The sequence below is a fragment of the Scleropages formosus genome, chromosome 6, assembly GCF_900964775.1.
Source record: "Scleropages formosus chromosome 6, fSclFor1.1, whole genome shotgun sequence".
NCBI lineage: Eukaryota > Metazoa > Chordata > Actinopteri > Osteoglossiformes > Osteoglossidae > Scleropages > Scleropages formosus.
The window spans coordinates 10,141,585-10,160,046 of NC_041811.1; the positions used below are offsets into that span (position 1 = coordinate 10,141,585).

General features: G+C 45.0%; 1 long non-coding RNA gene across 2 annotated transcripts; it reads left to right on the top strand.

Moving 5' to 3' along the window:
* The first annotated feature begins 94 nt into the window (after positions 1-94).
* Positions 95-18,222, top strand: LOC108927204 (uncharacterized). Of its 2 annotated transcripts, none has more exons than XR_001965570.2 (3): positions 95-244; positions 9,181-9,248; positions 18,162-18,222. It is a non-coding gene; the product is annotated as an uncharacterized LOC108927204 (long non-coding RNA). The 2 variants fall into 2 exon arrangements; XR_001965571.1 differs by lacking the exon at positions 95-244 and adding an exon at positions 419-654.
* The last annotated feature ends 240 nt before the right edge of the window (positions 18,223-18,462 follow it).

Sequence of the window (18,462 nt, forward strand, 5' to 3'; positions counted from 1 at the left end):
TCTCACCCTCCCATTTCTCTCTCTCTCTCTCTCTCTCTCTCTCTCTTTTCTTTCTCTCCCACGCACACACACACACACATACACGCATTTTCGCGGTCACACAAACAACCTTTCTTTCTGTCTCCAGTCTGCTGGTTCAGCGCTGTCTTGGCTGTCCCTTTTGAGAGCAACGGAGAACCCTACTTGCCAAAGGAGCACTTGGGGAAGCCTGAGCACCTGAAGGAAGGTCTCCAGTAGACCTACCGTGAGTGGATCGGGTCACGCGTGTCATTATAGTGCCAAGGGGTTTAGGGGTTTATCGGGAATGGATGGGTGCCTGGAGGGGTGGAGAATTTGGGCAGAGCAGTGAGGATTATAGGGGCCAGGGTGGGAGGGAGTGGTTGCAGGGAGAGGAGGGGCAGCAAATGAAGAGGGTGGACCGGCTGTGAGTGCTGGGGTCTTTGGCAACTGCTTGGTGTTTGTGCGCAGCTGCGGAGCGCGGGAGGCGTGCGTCCACGAAACTGTTCTTTCAGCCTCTAGCCGTTTTACATTTTTTTAACGCTCCCTCACGCATACTTCTGTGCCGCTGTTTCCACCGTTTGCTCCCGTCCACACTGCTGTTCTCCCGGGGGGGCAATGCTCATTCATTTCAGCCCTTGGATTGGGCACTACTAGGTGAGTGGTCTTTTCTGCTATTAATGATCTGAAAGAACCCCTGGAACTGACAGGCAGCGCTTCATTATTCATTTGCAGTGGCCATTTCGGGAATATTGTCTGTGAAGTGCGATACGGGAATTCTGAAATTCTGAGGGTGCAATGATGTGAGACTTTCTTTCGTAGTGTCTGACATTCAGGTTCTCTACATGTGCCTGTTTCAGTGACTTTTCACCTATGGGTCCCCAAGAGTAACTAACTGCCTTTTGGTTACATAAAAATAATATTAACATTATATTAGTTCAATTCACTTATTTTTTTTGTAGATTTAACCTGATGCAGTAGTGTTCTCATTAACTGCTTGCATGTTGATCATAAGTACAATCGTGCTGCTAATGCAATTTTGAAAATCTCTGGCTGAACCAAATGAATTTGGGTTTTATGTGGCGAGAAGGGCTGGAGGGTATCAGGTGCTGTCATACATTTCCCTGGGTTCAAGATGGGCGGCATGGTGTGGCGGTTCAATCAGCCAAAACCCAGCCTACATATACAATTCCTAAAACCAAATAAACCAACAGATGACATTTGGTAAAGAATGTGATTTTTTTCCCCTTATTTTTTCAATCAAACATTGGAGAAATTAACCAATATCTGAATTGCCTTATCAACCACTAGGTTTAAGTTAGGCAGGTTTTTAAACCTTGGCTTGAGGTTCTCCTTCTTCTGCTGGTCAATATTTCTGCACAACATGGGGTGATGGTGACATCGAAGTCTGACTTCATCGCTTGAGAACTGTAGCTCTCAGCGACTCCCTGAATGTAGGGCAGGCGCTGCACTCCAAGACCCCGAGCTCAATCCGGGTCATCTGGTCGACTCTCTCACTTAATTAAGTATTTTTTTTTTAACCACAGCCTCTGTGTGGCTCTTAATGTTGGATTGTAAGTCTCACATTCATCCCTGTCACTTCAGCGTACTTACATCTACACTGAGATCGATGCCCTCCTGCAACCCTTTTGTTGCTGCTAGTATATTATAAACTATTATTGATTTTATTTTCCTTCAGTCAGTGCATGAACTTAAGATCTGATTTTAAAATTTTATATCTGGAATTATTTTTGTTTCTCGTGATCCGAGATGTGATTTGAAAATTTAAATTCTTGGGTTTTTATTGTATCTCTTGTATCTTGCAATCTGAGTAGTTGTTCCATTCTTTCTTTCTTTCTTTCTTTCTTTCTTTCTTTCTTCTTTCTGTGTTTTTTTTCTAAATTTGTCCTAAATCTCACTGATGCCCCGTACAGCCAGTATAAATCTGGTTTCTGCTATTAATCTGAGCGCGAATCTGTTAGTGGATCAACACTAAAATTACTGCGTGAAACCACAGCACATTTATCTGTTAGGATGGAGTATTACTCTCACTTGTGTACATATTAATGCAGTTACTAATGCTCTAAGCTCATTCTGCTGCTGCCGCTGTGTAGAGGGGTACTGCACCAAACAAAAGAAGAGAGTGACGATTATGAGGGCTTTGCTTTAGCCCTCTTCTCTTCAGCTGCCACTGGCCGTCTGGTTCTGTAAAAGTGTTACCAGCCTGTTTTCCGTAGCGATGATTGCGTCAACCGTCCAAATTCCACTGTGCTCTAGGAACTGGTTATCTGTTTAGAATTAGATTTTTTGTTTTCCACTTTGACCTCACTGAGAATTTAGGGTACTGGGGTCACTGACCCTAAATCGAATCTCATTCTCGTCAACCTCCATTATATTTATTATTCTTATGTTGCTCAGTAAGAGCAATTTAATCTCAGAAACTTGCACAGTCTACACAGCTGAGTCATTCATGCACCTTATTGCTTTTATGGAACGACCTTATGTACAGTTAAGTACTCTTCTCACGGGTAAAACAGCAGAGATCATTCTTGGACTTGAAGCTACAATCTTTAAATTAGGTTCAATACATGGTCTGCACTGCTTTGCCACCATCTCTTCCACCTCACCAGATGTCACACTCATCTTTTCTTGGACTTCAGTTTGTAACCTCTCAAAGGTAACCATTGCACTTTGGAAGTTTTGGTCTTCAGACATCATCCTACCACGCTGAGATGTGATTAATACTACACGTGACTGAATTATAATGGAGGTGGTTGTTTCTATTTCTATGTTACTTGGAGGAAGACAAATTTTTAATTAGCACCAGGTGACCAGGTGAAGTGTTCAGTGGTTCAGTTAGTGACTTAAATAAAGCAGCTGAAAGCTGTGAATGAGGATAGAGGCAGAGATGGTCATCAGCTGGAGGAGAGTGATGGAAAGAGGGGGTGAAATGCTGGAGAGGGCGATAGCAGGAGAAACAACTTGTTCAATACATTGGATTTGGTCACTTCCAAGTGTGCAGACCAGAACATTTCTGCAACCAAAGTCAAACATTATCCCTCATCCATGTGAAAGGGCAAGGGGAAGTTGCAATGCCCTAAGGATGCAAAATTTTGCATTGACAAACAGACAGCGCCGAGGTTGGAACACGTCATGTCTCAGTGTACGAGTTTCGCAGATGCTTGAAATCCTGTTGCTGTTGGTAAAATTCTTCTGCACTCGTTACAGGGACTTTTTTTATAGACTAAATGAAAACAGGTCCACACTGGACACTGTGCCTTCACCACATAACCATTACGCTCAAGTTATTATTATTAATTCATTACTTAGCTGAGGCTTTTATCCAGCATGACTTACAGTATTTGACCCATTTTTACAGTTGGATATTTTACTGGAGCAATTCAGGGTGAGTACCATGCTCAAGGGTACTACAGCAGTAAGGGTAATGAGGCTCAAACCTAAAACTTCCAGGTAACAAGTTCATATCCATAACCTATAGTACCTGCAGCTGTTACCTTTCAGAAACCCAAACTGAGGTTGAAATTTGAGGTAGTTTAAAATGTAAGATGATTAACATTTATTAATTTTAATTTATATCACTGCTGTCGGTAGAAAGTCTGTTTCTGAAGTCCTGTCACATCTGAGTTACAAAAGATTGACAGAAAAGGTGACACTGACTGGCATCTATAGTGATTCATATCAGATCTAATTAAATCAGATTTATTTGGAGGAGCAGTTTGGTCCTAAAAATTTATCACAAACACTTGACTGATATTTTCCAACAGGAATAAAAAAAAAAACTATCCTCTGAGCAAATGGAGAAAACATCTGAAAATGATTGTCTTGGTTTTGCTGAATGATCACTTTGGAATGAAAATTACATACTGATGTATGCAGCTTCAGGGCAATTAACAGTGCACATCAGGGGTTCTTAACCTAGGGTCCATGGATCCCTTGGGGGTACTTGGATAAATTTCAGGGGGTCCATGAACTTGGATAGGAAATAATTACATCTTTACTTACGATAACCTCTAAATATATAGTCTTGTTCTTTAATGGGTTAATAAAGAACCACATATATTATGATACTGGAAATTACTTTTTTAAATATTTTGATAACTGTATTTCAATATAACTGGTTTCCTTTTTAATCCTATGTATTGCATTATATGCATTTAAATGCATTATTCTGAGAAGGGGTCCATAGGCTTCACCGGACTACCAACGGGGTCCATGTCAGGAAAAAGGTTACCAACCCCTGGTCAAGATTAACCCCAAAAAGGCAGATGATTCAAGTGCCAGAAAGGAAAGATCTGTTGTTCCTTTGACAAACGTACTTAATGTGCTGATTCAGTGACAAAAGCATCCCAACCTGATTAAGTGTGAATTGGTGTTCATCCAGGCATTGGAGAAGAGTTAAAAAAAGATTCTTATCTGCATGGTATGAACTTGATTCTTCATGAGCCTGTGCATGTGATGCCATACTGAGCACTATGTTATAGTCATGGTTTCAGTGTTTGAATGGTGGTTGGAGATCTCTTCTGGGTCCCCCTGGGGCTCAGACCCTCTGGCGGTCAGCACAGTCTGCCAAGGTTTTGGACTGCATTTGACAGGCTAATCCCAACAGCCGTGACTTTTGCCGCTGGGCACTGTTGGATATGTATTGGCACAGTCCATATACAATATGTTTTAAGGGCTGGTGACATTAAGACACTTAGAAAATGATGATTTTTAGGTGAGAATCATGTCTGCGGATCTATCTTGAGCTACCTGTGTGGGATTGGGCTTGTGTTGTGAGAGGATGTGGTAGAGGTGATGGTTTTGTGACTTTTGCAGCACTATGCAAACTTCCCTGGCTTAATGTATGATTTGCATGTGCTGAGGGTTGGTACTTAAGAGTCTGCCTCTTGGAGTCCCAGAGTTCCCTTTTCTCCCAAATGCACTGAAACATTTAGACACATTCGCATCCGCATCACGGTTCATCGCATGCGAACACAGCCCGGCGCGCTCAGCCGCTCGGAAACTCGGTCATAGTGGTAGAATGACGGCGTAGGAGGCAGATCACAATACTGTGACCGAAAGAGCAAAAAATTGACTAACAAATCCGATGACGGTGTTGCCAACGAAGATGACGTGCTGTCGGGAGCCATGACCCATGCAAGCGAGGGGTTGGTGTCATCTGTAAAAGGTGTCATGATTGCCGACCTTGGTGACACACAGATGGGGAGGGGCCTAAATTCTCTGTGCTTATGGTGCAGCTCTGTGATCTTGGCTCTCTGACAAAAGGGCATCTTTGGCCTCAAGGAGCGTCAATCCCAATCCAAAGCGAATGCCTGATTTGAAGCCGACTTGCCCCACAGCCCTCTATTACGGATTTATTTTTGCCTACTTCACAGGCAAGGCACCGGGGTGTATTCAGTTTAGATGCCCAGTTTGCCTAAACTTTCCCTTTACCTAAAGGGCATAACTGCTTTTACTAACACTCGAAGTTGACAATATTTTCAAAGAGTTAAAAAACATAATAGCAATAACATGCCACAGTTTTCAGATGGTGCAAAATCTTATCATTGTAGAAAAGCAGGAAAAAATACTGACTTAGTTGTTTTTTCCCTCTGTGAGCATGGCAAAATGAAAACTCATAGCAGGTTATTATTTTTCTGTAATGTGTTTTTGGGCTTTGTTCATTCACTGTGAATGATAGATACAATATTGTAAATTTCTGAATTACATCAAAAGGCAAACTGGGATCCTCAAATTGTTCAGAGAAAAACCTACACACAGTTTATCACAACCCACAATTTGTCTCGGCCTGAGCTGCTCTGGGACAGTTTATGAACAAAAATTTGAATTGCTAATTGTTCTATTTTGTCGGTATTCACAGAATATTTACAGCTGAGTTTTTTTTAAAGAATTTAAATACCATCATCTGGGCAACAGCAGGGTCTCTTCGATACTTTGAACTACCAGTTTTTTGGTTATAACTCTCATTGCTTCAGCAATAACCTCTTAAGGATATGTTCTTGGTCATAGAATCACTAGTAGATACTGTTCTATTTTTACTCCAGAAGTGGAGAAGTGGATGGTCGGCAGAGTATTGATGATGGTGGGACTGATTCTGGAATGCTCCTCAGCGGCTGGGGTACATGATGCCTTGTCTCTAATTCAAAGTCAAAAGATGCTGCAGACTTGGGTTTTGCACTTATTTTTGTTGAGAAATAATTATTTTGCAGTGATGTTATCCATAATTCTACATAGGCGATTGTCCCATCGAGGGAGAAAGAGGAGGATGCGGGTGAGACGGTGAAGTGGCAGTCGGATAGTGCAGATTTTTGTCCTAAATCTCCGCCTGCTATCCGACATGCCCGGTGGAATGAGGAGCTCATGCATGACTCACCGCTGTGCTTCACGCCAGGGAAATTGGTGCAGAAGTGGCGCCCTTCATACGCTGGGCCAGAGTCCCTTTCAACTTTGCTCCCAAAGTGAGCCATTTTTGTGCAGTCAACTCGACCATAAGCAAATCTGATTTTGTCCTGGTTGTTGCTCGATTTCCAACCCCTCCATTCACTTTCCTCTCTGCTTCTCCTCTTTCAGGCATAGCTGTTACTTTCAGCTTCAGGGTGATATTGTTTCATTCCATCGCTTTGCATTAGCGAGGTTTCTTGGTACGCCCAATTGTAAAGAAGCAATCAGTCCAGCTTCTCCAGGCTGCGTGAGCAACCATTCAGAAGCTTAAATTTTCATACGACTATTTTTACCTCTTTAATCGCCAGTTAAATTTGCAGCGACAAGCCGTGGGAGTAGACTGACGTAAAGAAAATTGACCTGTGAAGAGTAAGCTGACAACAAGTTCCTCAAAACCATCTTGATCTAGGGCTACTTTGACCTAAAAAAGCCAAGATTTGCTCCAACTGTTGGCCGTTCTTCCTCTGATCCAAGCTGTTGTGTAGTAGCAGGCCCGAGGACACAAAGGGGGTGTGTGATTCTGTCAAACCCATTCTGTTTGCCCTTCCCTTCGGAACGGTGGACCGTTGATGGTTGTTCTCCATCAAGTAAATTTGCCCCAGTGTTCTTATTTTTCTGTGTAAAACTGAAATCCTGGTTACTTCTGCCTCTTTACATTATGTGAGTTTGGCACTTTGGGAGCACTGGGTTCAGGGAGTTACCAGGGATGATGGGGTACAATGTGGACATGGGGAGTGTGTTGATTACAAATATAAAACAAAGAGGAAAAACACATAAGGACATAAAACAGGAGCTTTGGGTAGCATCAGTGTCCGCATCAGTGTAAGGAGCTCCTGTCCATTTAAATGCTATGGCAGCACCTGACCCACATCATTTAGTTAGCCATGGCCGATAATCCTAGAGGTTCCACAGGAAGGCACTAAATACATTTCTCATAAAGATTCTTTCAAATACTGGCATTTTCTATATTTTGGCTAAAATCCTGGAAGCACTTAGAAGCCAAGTACTTAGGGAAGCCACTTGTTGTACTCCAGATTAAGAAATGGTAGAGCTGCTATGAACAGTACAAGTGCACAGTACTGCAATGTTATGAAAATTGTTTAAATTCACAAACTGTTGAATAAAGGTTCATGAAACCCTTTGTCAGAATCGGAACAGTCTCATTTACAAAGCCTTGAAGACTCTGGAGTGACAAACATTGGAAGTAACGACTTTTTTATTATTAGCACGTTCATTATTTACATTAGTGCATTCATAGTGAACGCAGTCATGCTCTGCTCACCAGGGCAGTGAAGCATATCTAACATGACACACTGAATGTTTAGGAAGATGAGTCATCAGTCTGCTGAAGAGAAAACCAAAGCAACATCTATCGAATTGCTGTATTTCCTCATGTTTGGCACGGGAGGATTTGCCCCTTCTGTAGCACTGGCAGCTGGATAAAGCAGAGGATGTTGCCTTCATTTCAATTTATTCAATGGTTTTCGTCATCATTCTGCCTGCTGACATCTTGGCGGTGCAAGGCGTTTTCTGCCGAGAGAGATTTCCGCTTGAACGTAAAGCACTGCTCGAGCCCCCCCCCCCCACACCCCTAACCTCTTGCTCTCCATTAAGTGTTTATTTGTTGTAGTCCGTCAAGAAGCCAGGAGAGTCAAGTGCAATTCGTTGTGTTGGTGGCAGTCATTCCTTTGTCCTGTTTTGTTTCCAGTGAAAGTGAATTTGGATTACTTCTGGACTGCAATGAGGCTGAGTGTGAGTAGTGGATAGAGTCCCGGAGTCCCTGGCCTGCTCCCCCCGTGTCCTTTCCCCTCTTTATATGGGGTTGTCGAGGGCAGGGTGGGTGTTCCTCGTCTGTTGTCATGCAGCTGCTTTGCCTCCTCATTGCCAGGAGCTCCCTGACTCACTCTTGATTTACAGCTCATGAGAGAAAGCCCTTGGGCTGGCAGCCATGCGGGTTGCTGTCTGAGCCAGCGCTACCCTTTTAAGCCACAGCTCTTTAATTAAACTATAACTCTTCGGAACACGTTGGATGTTGCATCGTTGCCCCGGCAAACTGCTCTTCCCTGTGCGAAAATGCGGATGGGGGTGGGGTTGGGCGGGACTGGGCGAGCAACGTTGGGGGTGACAGGGCACAATTCCTCACTGTGTGTCTGAAGTTAACGTGATTAAAGTAACTCCTCACCAGGTTGGTAAATCAAAGGTGTCTGATGCAAGAAAGCCACCCTGTTCACACGTTTTCCGGGCGAAAGACTTTGGAGTGGAATGGTGGGGCTGTGGAGCTGTGGCCATTGTAATTGGGGGGTTGACAGTGATGGGATGAAGTTTGATCAGAAAGGGGGAGGTTCTTGTGGTGCTGTGGAGGATGAGGAGGGAGGCAGAGTGCGCGAGACCGGAGGCAGAAGCATTGTGTCCCATCTGAAAGGCTCCTTTATGAGGAGTGTTTAAAGGGACATTGTGGCCTGGGCAAGGAGGAGTCTCTATGGCAACCTTGCGGGAGCCTATGGACGAGGGATAATGGAGTGAGAGGAGTCCCTCCACCCCCCCCCCCCATCCCACCACACACGCATAATTTTTTCTTGCTTGCCCTCTTTTGGCTGGAGTTCCTCAGAAGCCTCTCCCTTCGCGGTCTCTTCCCGGTGCTCAAATCCTCAAACTCCATCCCGGAGGAGATGTTTTCCCAAGGCAGCGTCTCAGCCCGTGACTCGTTTGTCTTTCTTTCAGAAGCCGCGTTGCCAAACCATGGTGCTGCTTCACCAACCACAAGCTCAGAGAATATGCAATGCTTAACGGTGAGTACTTCAGTGCTTAGTCTCCAAGTTCCTTGCTGCTGCCTCCCTGAGAGTGTGTAAATGTGTGTATATGAATGTTTTGGTGAGCCAGGGCATCGCATGAATTTCTGTCCAACCAGTCCCGAGAGTTCTCCCTTGGACATGTCTAGGCATCTTTTATTACCAACTGTGGCCCTGTGAACTTTTCTAACTTGTCAACCTAAGGTTGCTGTTCTGGAGTAAGGAATGAGTTACCAAAGATCGGAAGTTTCATGACAATTCCACACAAGAACTTAAATGGATGTGTTACTGAGCCTCTTCAGAGCTGGCTGTTAAGGATGATTCCATGTGAGGGCTTTGCCTGCTAAGTCTCGTCTGAACACCAGTTCAGCCCAGGGGAAGATGACTATAAACCGCTAGAGAGGGCTCAGCATATCTAAGTCTAACAAGTCTATAAGAACAAGAAGCTTCCTGAAGAATTTATATGAAGCACCCAGGGGAAAGTGTGAGAGGAGGAGAAGCTGCAACAGGTGTATGCAGAAGGACTAAAAGATAGTTCTAAAATATGGATGCAGATCAAGTGGCTTGGATCCCACTTACACAGCACACCCTTTTCATCATTCTGCAGTCTTTGGGATGTTTCGGTAGACGAAAATGAGAGAAGGGAAATAGGAAAGTCCTGCAAAGCTACTGCAGGGAAGTTGATCTCTGCTCTGTTCCATCTGATTTCACCTCTTCCAGAAACTGCCCTTCTTCCACACATAATTGGTTTAACTGCGCAATGCACAGTGAGTCCAAAGCAAAGGAACTCCTGCTAGTGACATTAACTAAGCGAGAGGTATTTGCAGGTGAGCACGTGCCTGAATGGGGTTTTGTTCAGTTACTCCATAAAGTTCAGCCGCTGAAGCGCGGGGGTTAATCTTCTCAAAAACCCTCTGACGTCTTCATTCCGTCCGGGTGACGGAGTGCGACATGGCGCTTGTCTGGTGTTTGGGTGTTTTCACACGGGGATGAAATTTAAACTTCCTGGAGCCAAATATTCAACCATCGCAGATGACCGCCAACCACAAACTTGCGAATGGGAAGTGCTGACGACACCCGCTTTGCACAGATGTGAGCTGGTGGTGCATTCATTCCAGAAATGTTTTTTTTAGAGGAAAGTGACTCAAAATTTGCTGTGGAAGGAGAACTTTTGTTGTAAGAAGCACACAGTGTGTGTCATCAGAACAATGTAGAGCTGTGAAAGGCAGTGTCTCAAACTGGGAGGAGAGCTTGTTAGCATCAAGCTAATCCACGGTATGAACTAAGCCACAGGTTTCCAACTGTCCTTTCATTTGTTCATTGACTCATTATCGATAACCACTTTTCCTTTTTTTCAATTTCCCTTAGCAACGCTAGATCACAGCAATATAAAAACACTAGCGGTAGCCTGTACACCTGTACAAGTGCTAACCTGTACACATCTGCACACTATATATAAAGTCAGTTAGGAACTGCGCCATCCGAAGGAGTCCAGCATTCACAAAAATTATAATGCAGCTTATTAATTCATTTTCATAGCAAAGAAATTCATTCCTTAGGTCGGAAAAAGTGCGACAATCAACCCTCAGTCAAAGAGGAAATCCAAACACGCAGACTGCGATGGTTTGGCCATGTATGCAGAATGAACACCAATCGGCTGCCACACAAGCTCCTCTGGCAAGAGCGACCTGTCCACTGGAGGGTTCAACGAGCAACGCCAAAGAAAACATGGCTTAAACATGTTGAGGAAGACCTAAAGAACCAGCGACCGACCATCAACGAGGCTAGAATTATTGCCACCGATCACCAGAAGTGGAAGCGTACCGTGAATGACATACGGAATCCAGCGGCACCTACTGCAGCGTATTGGTTGAGAGGGCGACCTGCCCCCCCAAATCGCCAGCTAAGGACTAAAGAAGAAGAAAGAAGGTTATGCACATGTTGTTGTACAGGGGAATATTCAGATATACAGTCGGCTACAATGACAGAACTTTAATACTGAAGTGATAAATCTAAAAGAAATAAGACAAAGCAAGTCACAATGTCAGATATGCCATATGTTGGTGAATCACCTTGGTGAATAAGATGTGTGGGCTGATAACTCTACATAGAGTTCATTGGAAGTCGCTTTGGAGAAACCTGCCTGCTAAATAAATGTAAATGTAAATGTTGGAAACCTTTTGAGCACACTGAAATTCTCTTAATTATATTAACATCACTGGTAATTATGTTTAAAGAAAATGCTAATAAATTAGTCATGACATTTATTCATTTAGCTGATGCTTTTCTCCAAAGTGACTGATGATGTTAGGGTTGTAATTATTTACCCATTGATGCAGCTGGGTGATTTTACTAAAGCAATTCATGGTAAGTACCTTGCTCAAAGGTACTACAGCCAGAGGTAGGGAGTGAACCCATAACCTGTGAATTCAAAGGCAGCAGCACTAACCACTACACTACCAGCTGTGCCTTTGAAGCACTGAAATAAGAATCTAACCTCAGTAATGATGATTGCTTTTCCTAATGCTGGATAGTGGTAATATAGAACCAATCCTGGAAGCATAGGATGTGAGGTAGGGTACACCCTGGACAGGATGCCAGTCCATCATAAGACAATCACACACATTCATTCTCAGATGTACATACACACTTAGGGCAATTTAGATGAATCAGTTCTCCTGAAAATTCCTTGGACTGTGGATGGAAAACAGAGCACATGGCGGAAACCTTGCAAATACAGGAAGAACATGCAAATTCTACACAGACTAGGCCAGACTTCAATTCATGTCCGAATGCGCAGCCCTGCAACTGTTCTGGCCATTTAACTGTCCAGTACCAGAATAACGTATTCAGATTTATGTTATATACCCAGAATACTAGAGTGCATGTATAAAGTGTACTGGTTTCCTTCTAAAGCCACAAGAAAGGGTCATAGCCTTGAGATTTCTGTGTGTTAAATTAATCCACCTGCCTGGGTCCTATACCGAGAAGCAGGCACCTTTTCCCAGGGGGCTCTTTTTATTTCTTAAAGGTAGCTGAGCGAGTGGGGCACACTTTTATTGCCAGACTTTGGACCTGCCGTCTGATTTGGGGTCGAAATAAGTGGAGCCCCTCTGGAGGTCCTGGTGGGCACATACAAAGGCCTCGAGCTCTTCACTGTCAACCCGGAACCCGTATTGTGACAGGGCCTGAATTACTACCACTGTCAACGTCTCACGCTGATTGATTTGATACAGTGACTGTATTTATGACGATAAATAACTCTACTTAATGTTTCAGGGTTGCAGGGAGTTGCGTTTCCTGGCTCCAGCCGACTGAACCGGGACTTTTCGAATGCTATTTTTTGCCTTGTTTTCTTGTTGACGCTTTGCTCGATTTTTCGTTTTATGGGAGAACGTGTAAGAATACTTCAAACAATAAAAGACCTTTGTGACAAGCACGTCACAAGCACTTCCTCTGTGAGTGAGGGAAGAAAAGAATGAGAAGGTGGAAAGCAACAGTAAGGAAAATCAACAGAGATGTTTGGGCTACGCCTGTTCAGGAAGACTGTGATTTGGATGGTGGGGTAACAGCAGTGGAGGCATGCTGGTGTAAATGCCCCCTCTGAGTGTACATGTTTATAGGAGTCATACTGAAATTCGTCATGGAGGCGGGGAGCTGCAGTGCTCATTTTCCCGAGACGTAGTAGCCTCTTTCCCACCTTGGTGCTGCTCTGCCAGGAAGTGCGTTGGCTTATCGAGCTCAGGCACACAGATCCCAGCCAGGGGCTGGAGGTGGGGGCGGGGGGTTGAAGGGTCGCTTCCTGTCATTCTTCTGCTGAGCTGGGTTCCCATGAACGGTCCTGTGCGCACAGTCTCTCGTGAACCGACAGAGGCAGGAGGGGCATTGTGATCTTCACACTGCGCACTGGCTACCACCCTGGGCTCCTGGACACTATCTACTGTGGGCACCACGCAGCCCTTCCAAACACACATGCGTATGCGCACACGGACCGGAACCATGCATACCATCCACGGGCTCTGCCGAACCTGCATCGAGCGGACACTGCCGCAGGTTGGTCCAGGGCAAAGCAGGTCAAGATGGGACATGAAGAGATGTGCAGGACCCTCTACAGGGTTGGGGCAGAGAGAAATGCTAGACGGTGGGTTTGGGCAGAGAGAGACTCTGCACTACTGGGTCTGGACAGTTAGACAAGTTACAAAATTTTGTAGTGACACGGTTTGGCTCAGGATCCCAGGGCATGTTGTGACTGGACTCTCCATGCGATAGTCCTGAAGGCACCACCTGTAAATGGATTCTCGTGAGTGCTGTGAAATGCTGTGCTTCTCTGTGCTGGATCACTGACAGAGGGGTTCAAAGACTTTTGTCATTAACCGCTTAATTTTTTTTCCATTGGAAATGCTTCACCCCCCAGCATTCTCTGGGGGGTCTGTGATGAATCTTTCTGTTAGTTACTGATGGGAAAGAATGCGCAGCCCTTAATCATTCAAACCGAGAGAATTGAGGACTCCGCGGTTAATCCATTTGCGCTGCTGTTTGAATTTGTGTAGAGAGTCAGAAGGAGACGGACAAGCAAGATAAATGAGGCGCTGCGATTAGAAAAAAGGTCTTGCGCTCGAGATGTTGTCTGCATGCTGAAAAGTGGGTGCAGGGGAAACTCTTGCTTTGTAGTGTGTATTGAGGAAGACAGATTAAAGTAGAGTGGTTGTACTAAATATATACTTGGGGTCTATCTATCTATCTATCTATCTATCTATCTATCTATCTATCTATCTATCTATCTATCATTGGTTTGTATGGGTATTTGTGTGTTTCTGGTTGCATAGGTGTGGTACACTGGGACCTGAGTGGAGTGTGAACATTAGTTCAAAGTTGGGTGGAAAGAAACTGTTTCTTCTGGGGTTATGATGTATGTCTACTGTACCCCTCTTTCCTTATATCCACCCTGAAGGTCCAGTGTTCAAGTCTAGAGATCCGTTGTTCCTTCTGTCAGCCCTTCCTTCCACCCTGGAGATACAATGTTCCCGCTTGGGGAACTGGATATTCATCCTGAAGATCAGATGTTTTGGGCTGCAGGACTTGTGATTGAGTCTTGAGATCAGATGGAGCAGCCTGGCACTTACAGCTTGAGAGATATATGGCTAATTGCCCAAAAAAACCCAGCGTTCCAGCCTACTTTCGTTCCAGCTGTTCCTTTATTCATGCCAAGAACAAGAGCAGAATTTGTGCTGCATTTTGATGTTGAACCCCCCGCCTTACAAAAGTGCGATGGAACAAGAAATAAATTCCATCCCTCACATCTAATTAGTCTAATTCAGCACCTTCAGCAAATCACTGCACTTTCTGTGTTATCATGTGCATGCATCTAGCAATTTTTTTAAAGGAATTACTGCACTCCTTGATTTGTCTTGGGAAGGGATTTTTCCACAACAGTGTGTGTTGATATGATTACAGATGGCACTGTTGAACGGATTTCTGTTTTCTTGACGAGGAATTGTACCACAAGCTTGACTGTGGTAGGAGCCTAGACGCTTTGTCACCACATTATACTCCTGTGATAGATAAACTGGCAAAACAATTAAACGCATTACTGGGAATCTCACATGGGGCACAAAGGGGAAACACGTCTGAACTTGAACTGAAAAATTATGTCTGTTTATTGTACAGGCAAGTCTAGTACAGCCTGGAAAAATGCTGAGATGACAATAAAGGCGAGTGGAAATTATTTAGACTTTGCTGAGTGGAACAGTCTCCTGTCTGCTGAGGTCTGGATAAAAAGGAAATGTGAAGGGAAACCCTTTCCTGCAGTCTTCAGTCTCCTGCTTCAATCTGACTTCCGAGAATGATCTCTAAAGTTGTACTGTGCTGTCAGCACACTCTGAGATTGACGATAACGCCACACATTACTTATTTGCTTAGCTGATGCATCACATATAAAGCCTGAAAAACGGTGGATTTTTCAGATGCCGCTGTGACTACATCCCTTTCAGAGACGAACAGCCATTGCGATGATGCACACCTCTGAATTTACATTTACATTTATTTATTCAGCAGACGCTTTTCTCCAAAGCGACTTCCAATGAACACTATGTAGTGTTATCAGCCCACACGCCTTATTCACCAAGGTGACTTACACTGCTAGATACTCAAATCTCAACAGTAATGCTTCAACCTGAAGTGTGACCTGCATCATTTAGGGAATCCTCTGAGCTGCAGTAACTGTTGCTGTGGATCAGTGCAGGTTCTGTTTTCACAGTTGCAGTTGGCTGTAAATGAATGATCTATTAAGGATCTGTGAAGGCCGGTCAGACTGTAATTCAAGGACCTGTGAAGACCGATCACACTCTGAATGAAAGGTCTGCAAAGGCCAGTAGCATTCAAAATGAGGGCTGCGTGAAGGCCATTGGGACCGTAAATGAACTATCAGTGAAACCCAGTCAGACTGAAATTGAATGACCTCTGAAAGCCAATCAATTTAAATGAAGGATTTACAAAATCCACTGAGATTGTAAACAAAGAATCAGTGAAAGCCAGTCAGATTGACACTGAATAACCCACACAAGCCAATCAGTTTAAATAAAGGACCTGTGACACAGAAAATAAAGGATTGTATGAAGGCCAACTAGACAGTAAATGAAGGACCTGTGAATTCCAGTTTCACTGTGGACTGAAGATCTGTGAAGGCCAAACTGTGAACAAAGGACCTTGACGCCTGATCAGAGGGTAAATGAAGAATTTCTGAAAACCGGTCAAAACGAACGTGAATAATTTGTGCCGAACCATCCCAATGGCCGCTCCCAACCAGCTGTTCCGTGGCGAGAGCTGTTGGTTTGACACCAGCTCGACAGTCACTCTCTTAGCACATGGGAAGCTCAGAGCTCAGATCCATGGTGCTCGGACACGTTTTCCGCTCCTTTGGTGCAAATGCCACCTCTTGAAGCTGCCCGCTGATGCTGTTCGGCTCTCACGCTCGGCAGGGTGCCGGCCACCCCATGGTCCAGTTTGCCGCCCCCCTCCTCTACGGCGCCAAGATGCCCGCCAGTTTTCCCAGTTTCCCAGGGCAGCCCCCTATTCTCCCATGCCGCCCGCCGACTGCGAACTGACCACAGGCCCTTCGATGTAGCCAGGCAGCGGGCATATTAAACAAGCCCCCCTCCTGTGATTTTTCACAGTGCGAGTTCGAGAGGGCAGCGGGGGGACATGGCGGGCACTGTCGTTAGAATAGATGGCTTGAGAAATCAAGAAGGGGAGCCTGACAGTTCTCTACAGTGTCCCCTGGGAGACGGCAGGGCAAAACTAGATATATTATTTTTTAATTTTCACTATCATTTATGCGTTTGGCAGGACATCTTTTACGCAGAGAGCAGCTTACATGGCAACACAGTGAGACCCAAAGAGACGGTCAACAAGAGCGCAAAGAGTGGATACAATACAGAATGTTTAACTACAGTCCTGAGAGATGGGCTCATGAGAGGTCGTATTGTTTGGACTGCTGGATGTCCCATATTGGCTTTTTCTGAGCGCTGGGCTTCCACTGAGCGAATGAATTAAAGCAGTAATACCGTGCTTTAACCCCGTAACGCCCAGCAGGAAGTCCCGCAGAGCGGGTCGGTGGCTCTTGGCAGGTCAGGCGGCGGTCAGCAGATGGGGGTTTCAGATGGTGCCGTTGGCATGGTGGCGTGGCAAGCTGTGCAACACGGAGCTCCTCCCGTGTCTTTGTGTCTCTGTCTGTTGCGTTGTGCAGCTCTGCAGCTCACAGCCCGACTCGCTCCGTTTTACTTTTTTACAGTGAGTAAAGGAAGACGGCAGAATTGTGCATGGCAGTGACATTGGCTGCAGGAACGAAGAATCGGAGCCTGGGAAAGAAATTGAGGCTGTGCCGGAATTAAAAATGTTTTCAGAAACAACAAACTGAAATGCGAATTTTGTGCTTCGAATGCCGAGGCTCATGTTCAGCTTCTAGAGACCAGCAGGTGGCCTAGTGATTAGAACCGCTGCCTTTCACTTCAAGCATGAAAGCTTGAACTGTAGACCCTTGATCACCCTGCATACCCTGTATTGGTACAGTAAAAATCAGCCAGCTGTATAAATGGATAAATCATTGTAAGTAGCTCAGTGTACAAACCTCACATTGTAAATTATTTTGGAATAAATTGTGAACTAAATGAATACGTAACAATAAAAATCTTCTAGTAAATGGTGTTTGATAAGTAAGTGAATTTAAGAACTAAATGACAGGAGGAAAGTACCAAGAAGTGAGTTTGAAAAAGCTTGGCTGTTAAATCCGTATTCTGGAATTATCAGAGCTGATGGATAAATAGAGGATTACATCTACCTGGATCTAATACAAAGAGACTTATTTCAATTGATTTAAATGTTTGTTCAGTTTACTCCGGTTAATTATTACCGAATCTATGCTGTGGCTGTCAGCAGAGTGGAAGCAGTGATTGTTTTGGATCCGTACCCGAAATCTGACATGACTCAGGCCTGCAGCGTTCCGCTTGGCCGCTCATGTGGGACCCCAACGAGACAAACCGCGAAGGGGTGGTGGCTGCAGGTCCTGGCATCCAGTCCACTCGCAATTGGGGATGGGAATTACCCATGGAAGTAGCCCAACTGCCCTCACTCTGTGTTTTTTTCGGTTTGTTTTGTTGGAAAGAAGGTGGGAGAGCGGAACAGGACAGACGCCTTGCTCTGCCTTGCAGAAACAAAGTGCAGGGGGTGTCAGTTGGGAAAAAGTTCCGGGGACATGGGACAGAGATACAAGTCATCTGCGATCTTTATGGGTGCCGGTGTGCGCCTGCAATGTGGATGTCGAGCCACGTGTGTCACGTGGAGCTCTGGGTACAGTAGGAGGTCATCGCCAGTGGGTGGCACTGCAGCGCACCAATGCACATGTCTTCTTCCTTCCAGGTGACCATCCTTCGAGGAAAGGACGGCTACGGCTTCACCATCTGCTCCGACTCCCCAGTGCGAGTCCAGGCTGTCGATCCAGGCAAGCCTCCTAGTCCTCCACATGTCGCTCATTATGTGCCCAAGAACGTTTGTGTTTGAGTTTGTATATATCTGTCCTCATTTAATTGAGAGTTGAAGGCATGGAAGGGATATTGACCGTACCCCTTTGCCGTCTTTTGCGTCTGCTTTCCGCAGGTGGACCGGCTGAGCGTGCTGGACTGCGGCAGCTGGACACTCTTCTGCAGCTCAATGGACAACC